This window comes from Mustela nigripes, chromosome X (genome assembly GCF_022355385.1).
Source record: "Mustela nigripes isolate SB6536 chromosome X, MUSNIG.SB6536, whole genome shotgun sequence".
Lineage (NCBI taxonomy): Eukaryota > Metazoa > Chordata > Mammalia > Carnivora > Mustelidae > Mustela > Mustela nigripes.
In genome coordinates, this window is record NC_081575.1 from 85197899 (window position 1) to 85208734 (window position 10836).

A 10836-nucleotide genomic window follows, 5' to 3' on the forward strand; every position below is an offset into this window, starting at 1 on the left:
AACAATAACCACAGCGATAATAATAACTTAATAAAACATTAAAAACTGGCAGGTCGTTCTCTTAAGTATAGTTAATAAATGGTCTGGTGATTACAAAGTTACCAGATATTTGAAAAGAGCTTGCAACATGCAAAGGAAAGAAATACCAAAAAAAAAAAAAAAAAATCAACTAAGGAACTAAAGATACGTTCTAACCATATTAGGAGAGGAAGAGGTGATGGTGGTGTGTTTGTGTGTGTGTGTGTGTGTGTGTGTGAGAGAGAGAGAGAGAGAGGGAGAGAACGCTAAATTTTCAACTGTCATGCTGACAAGTGAACAGATAATATCTTAAAATGATAAAAAAAAGAAATCAAGGCATAAACAGTTTAGAGAGACAGAGATCAACTTCCAAAGATAATCAAAGAGTCAAATGAGGAATAGATAACAGTAGAGCACCAGGGGAAGGATGAGAGAAGACGTGCTAGAGCATCTGATGTTTTAAGTGCTCACCTTAAAAATAGAACTGTCTAGTTATTTTTCCAGCAAAAAATGGGTTTCTTAGGGAATAGCAGAAAATTGCAATTAGGGATGTGGAAGCTATGGCAAAGCCATTGGCAAGTTGGGAGAACAAAGGAGAGAAAACTTCTTTTATGGAGGGGGCAGTTGGGAGGGGCCATTATAAACAAAAAGTCCCCTGGAGGAAACAGGGAATTTGAAGGCTTTTCATTGGCTGAATTGTGGCAGTTTCTCATTGGCTGGGCTTTTGCTGGGCAAGGAGAAGTTCTTCCTTCCTGCAGCTCAGGTAGTAAAGCATAGGCTTCTTCCTGCTGGGAGTGCAAGGTACTCTCTTCATGTTAGGGTCTGCAATTGACCACAGGTGGTGGGGCATAAGAGCTCCTTCTCCTGGCCTCCAAACTCCATTCTGGTGAGGTTTTCCTTTATCCATTTTTATATAACCATGTGGAAATTTTACTGCAATAGAAGACATAAAAAGCATTAAAAAAAACAAACAAAAGCGGAAAACAAAATGTACATAGTCAGGCTGTACATGGAATGTGTGTAAATGGGGGGGGGAGAGATCTGGAATACATATGTAGAAAACACTCCCCCAGATGATTCTGATCTGAGTCTTCCCTCTGCCCTTGGTACTATAGCACCGTAGCTGCACAGCTCTGGAGAGATGATGGTATAGTAGACCCCCTGAAGTCAATTTGGCATGAGCTACCACGGCCTCCCAGCATAAAAGCATAAATAATGGGAGGGCATCAACAGCTTTGATAAGACCTCATCAGTAGAAAACTAACAGACATTGACTGGCTAAATTTATAAAAATCAAGTGATCCTAGAATGGGAGAGAAGAAATGGGTGGGTGGGTAGGGGGGGACTCCACACAAATTAAAATCTTTTAAATGTCCCAAATACTAAGTTACAGTTGCAAAGAGCTGGGACCAAAACAGGAAAGAAAGAGCTCTTCTGGAATTATACTTGCTGTTCCTAACATCCAAAATACTCTTCCAACAAGATCTTGGCCTGGCTATTTCCTTGTTATTTGGGTCTCAGTTTAAATGTCATTTCATTCATTCATTCATCCAGCATACTGGTTAGTGAGCAGCTCAGTGGGAGGAGCTGGTGGGCTCTAGCTGGTGAACAACAAAGGAGACACCAAAAAGCCCTTACTCTCAGGGACCGATAAAGTTTGACTTTATCAACTTGCTCAGGGACTGATGTAGGGAGACTGACAATAAGCAAATAAGTGGATAAATTATCCCAGGTCGGATTCCCTGGGAAGCTGACTGAGTCATGTCAAAGACAAAGTTAAGTCCCAGGCAAAATTAACATAGGCTCTTCATTCAGGAACTTCCGGCAAAGGTACCCATCTTCCGTCATTTCCATTTCACCCTGCGTTCCAGGGTATTGGAATGCTTTATAGAATCAAAAGAAGAAATACTGAGACAGTCTGTAACTGAAAAGTGTTCTATTATGGTGGGAGTTTTTGGAAGTGGGAGACTTTATAATAGATCTTCAGGTCCATTTGGCATCTTTGGTTAGAGCTGTTTGGAAACATTTCGAAAGAGGAAGAATTGTTCAATGTTAAGGACAGAGAGTGTTCTATGGCTGGCTGCTTCCTGGAATCTGTAGGGGTCCACATTGTGCTTTTTGCAAGTAACATGTTAACAATGGTGCTTAATGAGGTGCTGCCAGAGGGGGCGTGGCTACCATGCCAGGCAGTTTCTCAAATGAAGATTCATTAGGAGAGTCCTTGGCATCAACATCTGTGAGAGATTGGGCAAGCTAGTAGGCATGGGCAGAGAAGAAGAGTTACCATGAGACCCATTAAAGGCCTTGGGCAACCCTCCGGGGCTCTGTAGAGCTAGAATTGTCCTTCAGAGGTGTCCTGAAGGGGAAGAGATGTCTGGGTCTCTATACTCCAGCAATCATCAGTCATTGGAAGTGACCAGATCAAGTTGGGCCTTTTTTATCTACTTATTTTTTAATCTTTTAATTTTTCTGGTGTTACCGCTTTATCTGCAAATGTGGAAAAGGTTTTGCACACTACTTTGAGTAAGATGGACTGTGACTGGAAAGTTTGGAGCAAGGAAGTGCCTTGTAAAGGATCACTTTGGCTGCAATGTAGACAATTGCCTGTAGGAATGCAAGGATAGAAAGAGGAGGCTGTTGAAAAACTAGTCCAAAGGACACAAGGATGGGCATAGACCAAGGTGGGAGCACAGAGAGGAGTGATTCTGGATACATTTCAAGGGAAGGGCCAATGAATTTTTCTATAAATTAGATGTGGGGTATGAGAGGAAGAGAGGAGTCAAGGAAGATTTCAATGTTTTTGGTGTGAACAGTTGATATTGCTCATTCTGCTGAGAAAGGAAAATGCTAAGAAGAACAGATGTGGGACAGAAAGAGAATCAAGGGGCCCCTGGGCGACTCAGTCAGTTAAGCGGCTGCCTTCAGCTCAGATCGTGATCCTGCAGTCCTGGGAGATCTGGAGATTGAGCCTCATGTCTGGCTCCCTGCTCAGTGGGCGGTCTCCTCCTCCTTTTCCCTCTGCCCCACCCCCACTCGGGCTCACTCTCTCTCTTAAATAAATTTTTTTAAAAATCGTAAAAAGAAAAAAAAGAAAGAGACTCAAGATTCTAGTTTGGGACAGAATTTGAATTTGCCATAACTATTAGATATTCAAATGGAGACTTTGGATAGGCAGGTGGACCTATAAGTCTGGAGTTCAGGGAAGAGGTTGGATTTAGGGGTGAAAATTTGGGAGTCTTTGGCATATAAAAGGCATTGGGACGGTGAAACTTGATTCTTTCTCTTTGAAGACCAGTTTTCAAAATGATCAATTAGTTCCATATTATCTTCAGGTGGTCAGTGAGGGCTTTTATTTTTTTTCTTTTGTTTTTATGTATCTTACCATGAACTCATGACTTCAAGTATACCCAACATGTTTCCATCCTATATAATTATACTTCCTATGGATACTCAAATATTTGGCAATTGGGAGTTCCAGTATGTTGTCACCTGAATTCTTCTGATACTTTCCCAGCAATCTTTGACAGTTTCCTTACTTTCTAATATGGCAAGGTATTCCAAGCGTCTCTTGCACCTTTCCTATCCCATAACTGAAAGCAGCCATTTCTTCAAGGAGTCCTAGTCTATTTTAATGGGAAATAGTATTTGGATACTACAGTCTGGGCTTTCAGTGCTACTGGATTGGGTCATTGTTTTCAGGCCTTTTTAATGTCTGAGCTTGGAAATTGATTTTTTTTCCTATAAAGATAAACTACATTATGAACTCATACATAGCACTTAAAAAAAGATTTATTTAGTTTAGAGCAGGAAAGAGAGTGCATGAGTGGAGGGAGGGGAAGAGGGAGAGAGAGAGAGTGTGTGAATCCTCAAGCAGACTCCCTGCTGAGCTCAGAGCCCAACAGGGGGCTTGATCCCAGGACCCTGAGATCATGATATGAGCTAAAATTAAGAGTCTCCCAGGTACCCCATATATAATACTTCTAATTTAAATGTGGAATTGTGGGGCACCTGGGTGACTCAGTGGGTTAAAGCCTCTGCCTTCGGCTAGGGTCATGATCCCAGAGTCCTGGGATCAAGCTCCACATCGGGCTTTCTGCTCAGCAGAGAGCCTGCTTCCTCCTCTCTCTCTCTCTGCTTACTTGTTATCTCTGTCAAATAAATAAAATCTTAAAAAAATAAAATAAATTTGGAATTGCAGGGTTTTACTTAACCTTTTTGATATTCAATCTGTACCTCTACTTATACTCTTATACCCAAAATTTTTGTTCCCAATCTCATCAACGTATTACATGAAACAGTCTCAAAATACCAACACCAACATTATTATTAACATGATGGCTGAAAGGAGTTAAGAATGTTTTTGGATTTCTTTTTGCCTTTAGATTATATTCCATTAGGGACATACAGACAAATTACTGTATTTAAAAGTATTTTGAAATAATTATTCTCTGTGTGGTTTTTCTGTCAATTTGATAGATAATTTTGGTTCATTTGTTTTGTGTAGTTTTTGGTTTTTGAGATTGCTTTTAGAAAATTTCATTTTGTTTTGTTTTGTTTTGTTTTTTTTTTTAAGATTTTGTTTATTTGACAGACATAGATCACAAGTAGGCAGAGAGGCAGGCTGAAAGAGAGAGAGGAAGAAGCAGGCTCCCCACTGAGCAGAGAGCCCGATGCAGGACTGGATCCCAGGACTCCGTATCACGACCCGAGCAGAAGGCAGAGGCTCAACCCACTGAGCCACCCAGGTGCCCTCATTTTGTTTTCTAATTATGTAAAATAGTCTCAAAATCAAATGTACATAACAAGATATATTGAGACATCTAGCTTCCACCCTTGTCCTTCCCACCCTGTTGCTTTTGTTTCTCTATCAATAATTTTCTAAAAAAATGCTTTTGTTTATCCTTCTGATAAAAAAATATAAACAAATACATGTTGGGAGATAATTCTCCATGGTTCTCTCATGTTTCTTCACATTTTGTGAAGAGAGTCACTGGTTGCTTTTATTCTGGATTGTATTTTCAAGGATGTTTGTAGAGCTAACAGCCTTGAAAGATAGAGATAGTATGTCCCTTGGGAGCATAGGGCAGAATTATTGCCGGTTATAAAATGTTCAGGTTCCCTAAGTTTAGGGATCCTTTCCTGTAATGAAACCCTTCACTGCTTGAGAAGGCATTACATATGACCCTCTTCATGCCACCCTTTAGTAATTAAAGCTTGGGGACCTGGCTCAAATGCCAACAGTCTGATTCATGCTACTTCGGTGAGTAATAAGTTCCTTTGTCTCTTTTCTTTGTGATCAGAGAGTTTTGAGCAAAGAAGTGCCTTAATTTTATTGGGTTGTGATCATGCACACTTTAAAAGGATTACTCTGGATGCAGTGTGGATAATCACCGGTAGGGATGAAAGGATGGAAATAAAAAGCTGTTGCCAAAGGAAACAAAGATGGGCATGGTCCAGGGTGAGAGCAGAAACGGTAATGAGCAGAGAATTGAATCTGGAGACATTTGACCCTCCTGAATTTCAGATACTAGATGTGTCAAATTCAAACAGCAAAAATACATTTCAAAAATTGTTTTAAGCTTGATTTTATTGACTTATTCAAAAGGTCTGAAATGGCATCACAGGAGATGCATTCAGTAGTTTTCTTTCTGACCTTGTCCATAGTCATTCAACTCCCTCTCTGAAGGCAATTAGAATTACAAGTTAGTTAAATTGCCAAGAGAAATATGAGATGGAATTATAAGACCCAAGAATCATGTATCTTCCTTCTACTAGAATCCATGAAACTATGGCAGGCTAACTTGTTAGATTGCAAGTAGGATGAAATCTCTGACCCTTTACAATTCTTGACAACACACATATATTTTTGGATTCTACCCTAAGCATTTCTTAGACAAATATTAGTGTTATATACATACTCTGTTCATTTAAGGAGTAAGTACAGAAAATATTTAAAATCAGGGAACTGGATGGGATCCAGGAATTGAATGAAGATGAAAAAGAAGTCCAAGGATGATCTCTGGGACATTCTAATATTTGGAGGTTGGAAAGATGAAGGAAAATCATTGCAGAAGGGTAGAAAAAGAATTCGAAAGAGTAATGGCCCAGATTCTGAATTCTTTCTTGGCCAACAATCCTGAAGAACTGTAACCCCACCCCCAATTCAATTGCTCTTTATTTATCACCTGCTTTAAATACTTCATAGCATTTATGTCTATCTGAAGTGGTTTATTTAACTTCCACATTAGATCATTTATTCTGTGAGATCGCAGACCTCTCTAAAGGGTTGCCACTGCATCCTTGGCAACTAAATCAGGACCTGAGTGTCCCTAAAGCCTGAGGAAGGACAAACTGTGTGTGTGTGTGTGTGTGTGCGTGTGTATGTGCATGTTTTAAAAAGGAAAAAAAAAGGATAATCCAAGTAATTATAGATACCAACATACTTGGGAAAATATAGGAAAAAAATTACAAACCAATCAGTTTTCTAGCACTTAAGAAAGCAAAAATCAGTGTGTGACTAGCAGTATGAGTCTATGGTGAGCCAATGTGCCAGACTGATTCTGTTTTCTGCTGAGTGCCATGTCCTGCTGATCCTGGGGAAGCAATAGATGTAATCTACTCAGACTTCATTAAGGCTTACACGTCCTCCAGCATGCTTTTCTAATCAACAACCTAGACCGATAAGGTCTATATCTACTGTGTCCAAGAAGAATTTCCTGCTTGCCAAAAGTGTACCAGGGACCAAATCTTATTTATTACTACTCTTTAGAGCTAGTGGCAGCCTGGGGAGAGAGTGATGTAGAAAATGATGGGCTTATAAGGGAAAAGGTAAGCACAACGAAGTCAAGGGAAGAAAAGGTGTGATAATACCTTGGCTCAGGTATTATTTATCATTTATGCACAAGAAAAGGTACAGTTCTCCCCATATGGTACTTGGCAGATACAATGAATGACCTTGGCCGAGCTACAGGGTTTTGATAGCAGAGCTTATCTGGTTTAATAAATGGATACATTTTATAAGCAAGGGATACTTCTTAAACTTACAGTACCTTTAAAAACTATTTAATTTTTTTCTGATGATAGATACAATTAACATCTTCCAAAAGGAAGATGTTAAGAGTATAGTAAGAGGCAATATAGCTTAGTATTTAAACAATAAGGACAGTACCAGATTCAAATCCAGACTCTGCTTCTTGATAGAACTATGTGATCCTTATCTCGCTTGAGCCTCAATTTCCATATGATGAAGTGGGAATAATAAGTACTTAATTTCTGGGGTTGTTGTAAAGATTAAAGGATCTTCGGGGTTTTTGTTTTGTTTTATTTTTTTACTTCACATTACATAAAAAACTGGATAGTCCAAGAAACCTTTCCATAATAAGACATCTAGAAATCTTGGATAAAATATAAGCTTCCTAGACAGTAAAGGAAATCACCAGGTGTCAAAAAGGAATAGAAGGTATGCCTGGGTGACTCAGTCAGTTAAGCGCCTGCCTTTAGCTCAGGTCATGATCCCGGGGTCCTGGGATCGAGTCCCGCATTGAGCTCCATGCTCAGTGGCGAGCCTGCTTCTCCCTCTCCCATTTCACCCTGCTTGTGCTCTCTCTCTTGCTCCCTCCGATAAACAAATAAAATCTTAAAAAAAAAAAAAAAGAAAAAGGAACAGAAAACAGAAACCAAAGTGATAGGGAAGCCCAAAGCCACTCATAGTTGCAATTATTAGGAACATAGAACTTTGCCTGCACAGGGACAAAAGACACCAGCTCTGGGCTCACACAATGAGGGTGTTAGAACCACAACTTCACATGAAGTCAGGACCCTCTCAGAACTATAGCACAGTGAAGAGACAGGCCAGAAAAGCAATCCACTTTCATCAAGGGGAGAAAATGAGTCTAATCTGTCTCAATTTCCCTTCCAGGTGGGAAAAAATGTTTTACCTGAAAATTCATAACTATAAGCCTATCTGCATATGTGCTTAGAATTCAAATTTATATCACATAAAAAGTCCAAGGGGGTTTAATTTCGAGTAGCTTGGCTTCATAACACCACGTGGTGATTGATAGAAGACAATGGAAATTGTCTCTGGAGGAATCTGGCCTTCAAACCAGATTCCTCAGGTTATCCACAAAGTTCCTTCATGTAGAAGCCAATATAAAATTAGAAAACACTTGAAGAAACAAGCCAGTGTAGAGTCAGCAGAAACAAAAAAAAAATAATGGAAACTTCCTGAATTTCACATGTTAGATGTGTCAAATTCCAACTATAGAGTTAGTATATTTATAAAGTTGCCTCAGGGACGCCTGGGTGGCTCAGTTGGTTAAGCCGCTGCCTTCGGCTCAGGTCACGATCCCAGGGTCCTGGGATCAAGTCCCACATCGGGCTCCTTGCTAGGCAGGGAGCCTGCTTCTCTCACTGCCTCTGCCTGCCACTCTGTCTGCTTGTGTGTACTCTCTCTCTCTCTGACAAATAAATAAAATCTTTGAAAAGTTGCTTCAAGTGTAATTTCATCAATTGATTCACTGGGTCTGAATGGCATCAAAAGAGCTGCATTCAAAAGTCTTCTTTCCAACCTTAGTCAGTCGTTGCCTCTCAAAAGGCAGTTAGAATTACTAGTTAAACTACTGAAAGAAATATGAAATGGAATTACAAATATGGGCAAGGAATAAGAGTACATAAAAAATAATCAGATTTGAAAAAAAGGTCTAAATATTTCTAGAAATGAAAAATGTAGTTATTGACATTACATACTCCATAAATGGGTTAAAGAGACTGGACAGATTTGAAGACATAACAAGTGAACTGGAAGAAAAATCTAAAAAATGTTCATAGAAATCAGCGCTCAGAAACATAGAGACAGAAGATATGAGAAGACAAGAAAAATGGATGATATAATGAGATAATTCAATCTACATTTAAGTGAATATTCTGAAGGAGAGAACAGAAAGAACAAGGGAAAATTAATTTTCAAATATATAATGGTGAAGAAATTCTAGAATTGTTGAGACTCATGAATCTATAGGTTAAAGAATTACAATGAGCTCTGAGTACACTAATAAAAACATATATTCTTAGACTTATCATAGCAAAACTGAAGAATACCAAAGACAAAGAGAAAAATCTTAAAAGCATTTAGAAAGAAAAAAGGATTATCAAAAAATGGAAAGCAATTTAATTGACAACAGATTTATCAAGAGAAAAAAATAAAACCAGAAGACAGTAGATTATTCCTTTAAAGTGTGAAAACAAAATAATTGTTAACCTAGAATTATATGCTCAGATGGATTATCTTTTTTTTCTAATCGTTTTTTAAAAATTCTTTATTTTTTATAAACATATATTTTTATCCACAGGGGTACAGGTTTACACACTTCACAGCCCTCACCATAGTAATACCCTCCCCAATGTCCATAACCCCGCCCCCCTCTCCCAACCCCCCCTCCCCCTAGCAACCCTCAGTTTGTTTTGTGAGATTAAGAGTCACTTATGGTTTGTCTCCCAATCCCATCTTGTTTCATTTATTCTTCTCCTACCCCCTTAAGCCCCCATGTTGCATCTCCACTTCCTCATAACAGGAGGATCATATGATAGTTGTATTTCTCTGATTGAATTATTTCACTAAGCATGATACGTTCTAGTTGCATCCACGTCATCGCAAATGGCAAGATTTCATTTCTTTTGATGGCTGCATAGTATTCCATTGCATATACATACCACAACTTCTTTATCCATTCATCTGTGGATGGACATCTAGGTTCTTTCCATATTTTGGCTATTGTAGACATTGCTGCTATAAACATTTGGGTGCACGTGCCCCTTCGGATCACTATGTTTGTATCTTTAGGGTAAATACCCAGTAGTGTAATTGTTGGGTCATAGGGTAGTTCTATTTTCAACATTTTGAGGAACCTCCATGCTGTTTTCCAGAGTGGTTGCACCAGCTTGCATTCCCACCAACAGTGTAGGAGGGTTCCCCTTCCTCCGCATCCTTGCCAGCATCTGTCATTTCCTGACATGTTAATTTTAGCCATTCTGACTGGTGTGAGGTGATATCTCATTGGGGTTTTGATTTGTATTTCCCTGATGCCGAGTGATGTGGAGCATTTTTTCATGTGTCTGTTGGCTATATGGATATCTTCTCTGCAGAAATGTCTGTTCATGTCTTCTGCTCATTTCTTGATTGGATATTTGTTCTTTGGGTGTTGAGTTTGCTAAGCTCTTTATAGATTTTGTACACTAACCCTTTATCTGATATGTCATTTGCAAATATCTTCTCCCATTCTGTCAGTTGTCTTTTGGTTTTGTCAACTGTTTCCTTTGCTGTGCAAAAGCTTTTGATCTTGATGAAATCCCAATAGTTCATTTTGCCCTTGCTTCCCTTGCCTTTGGTGATGTTCCTAGGAAGATGTTGCTGTGGCTGAGGTTGAAGAGGTTGCTGCCTGTGCTCTCCTCAAGGATTTTGATGGATTCCTTTCTCACATTGAAGTCCTTCACCCATTTTGAGTCTATTTTTATGTGTGGTATAAGGAAATGGTTCAATTTCATTTTTCTGCATGTGGCTGTCCAATTTTCCCAACACCATTTATTGAAGAGGCTGTCTTTTTCCCATTGGAAATTCTTTCCTGCTTTGTCAAAGATTAGCTGACCATAGAGTTGAGGGTCTATTTCTGGGCTCTCTATTCTGTTCCACTGATCTATGCATCTGTTTTTGTGCCAGTACCATGTTGTCTTGATGATGACAGATTTGTAATAGAGCTTGAAGTCCGGAATTGTCATGCCACCAACTTTGGCTTTCATTTTCAATATTCCTTTGGCTATTCG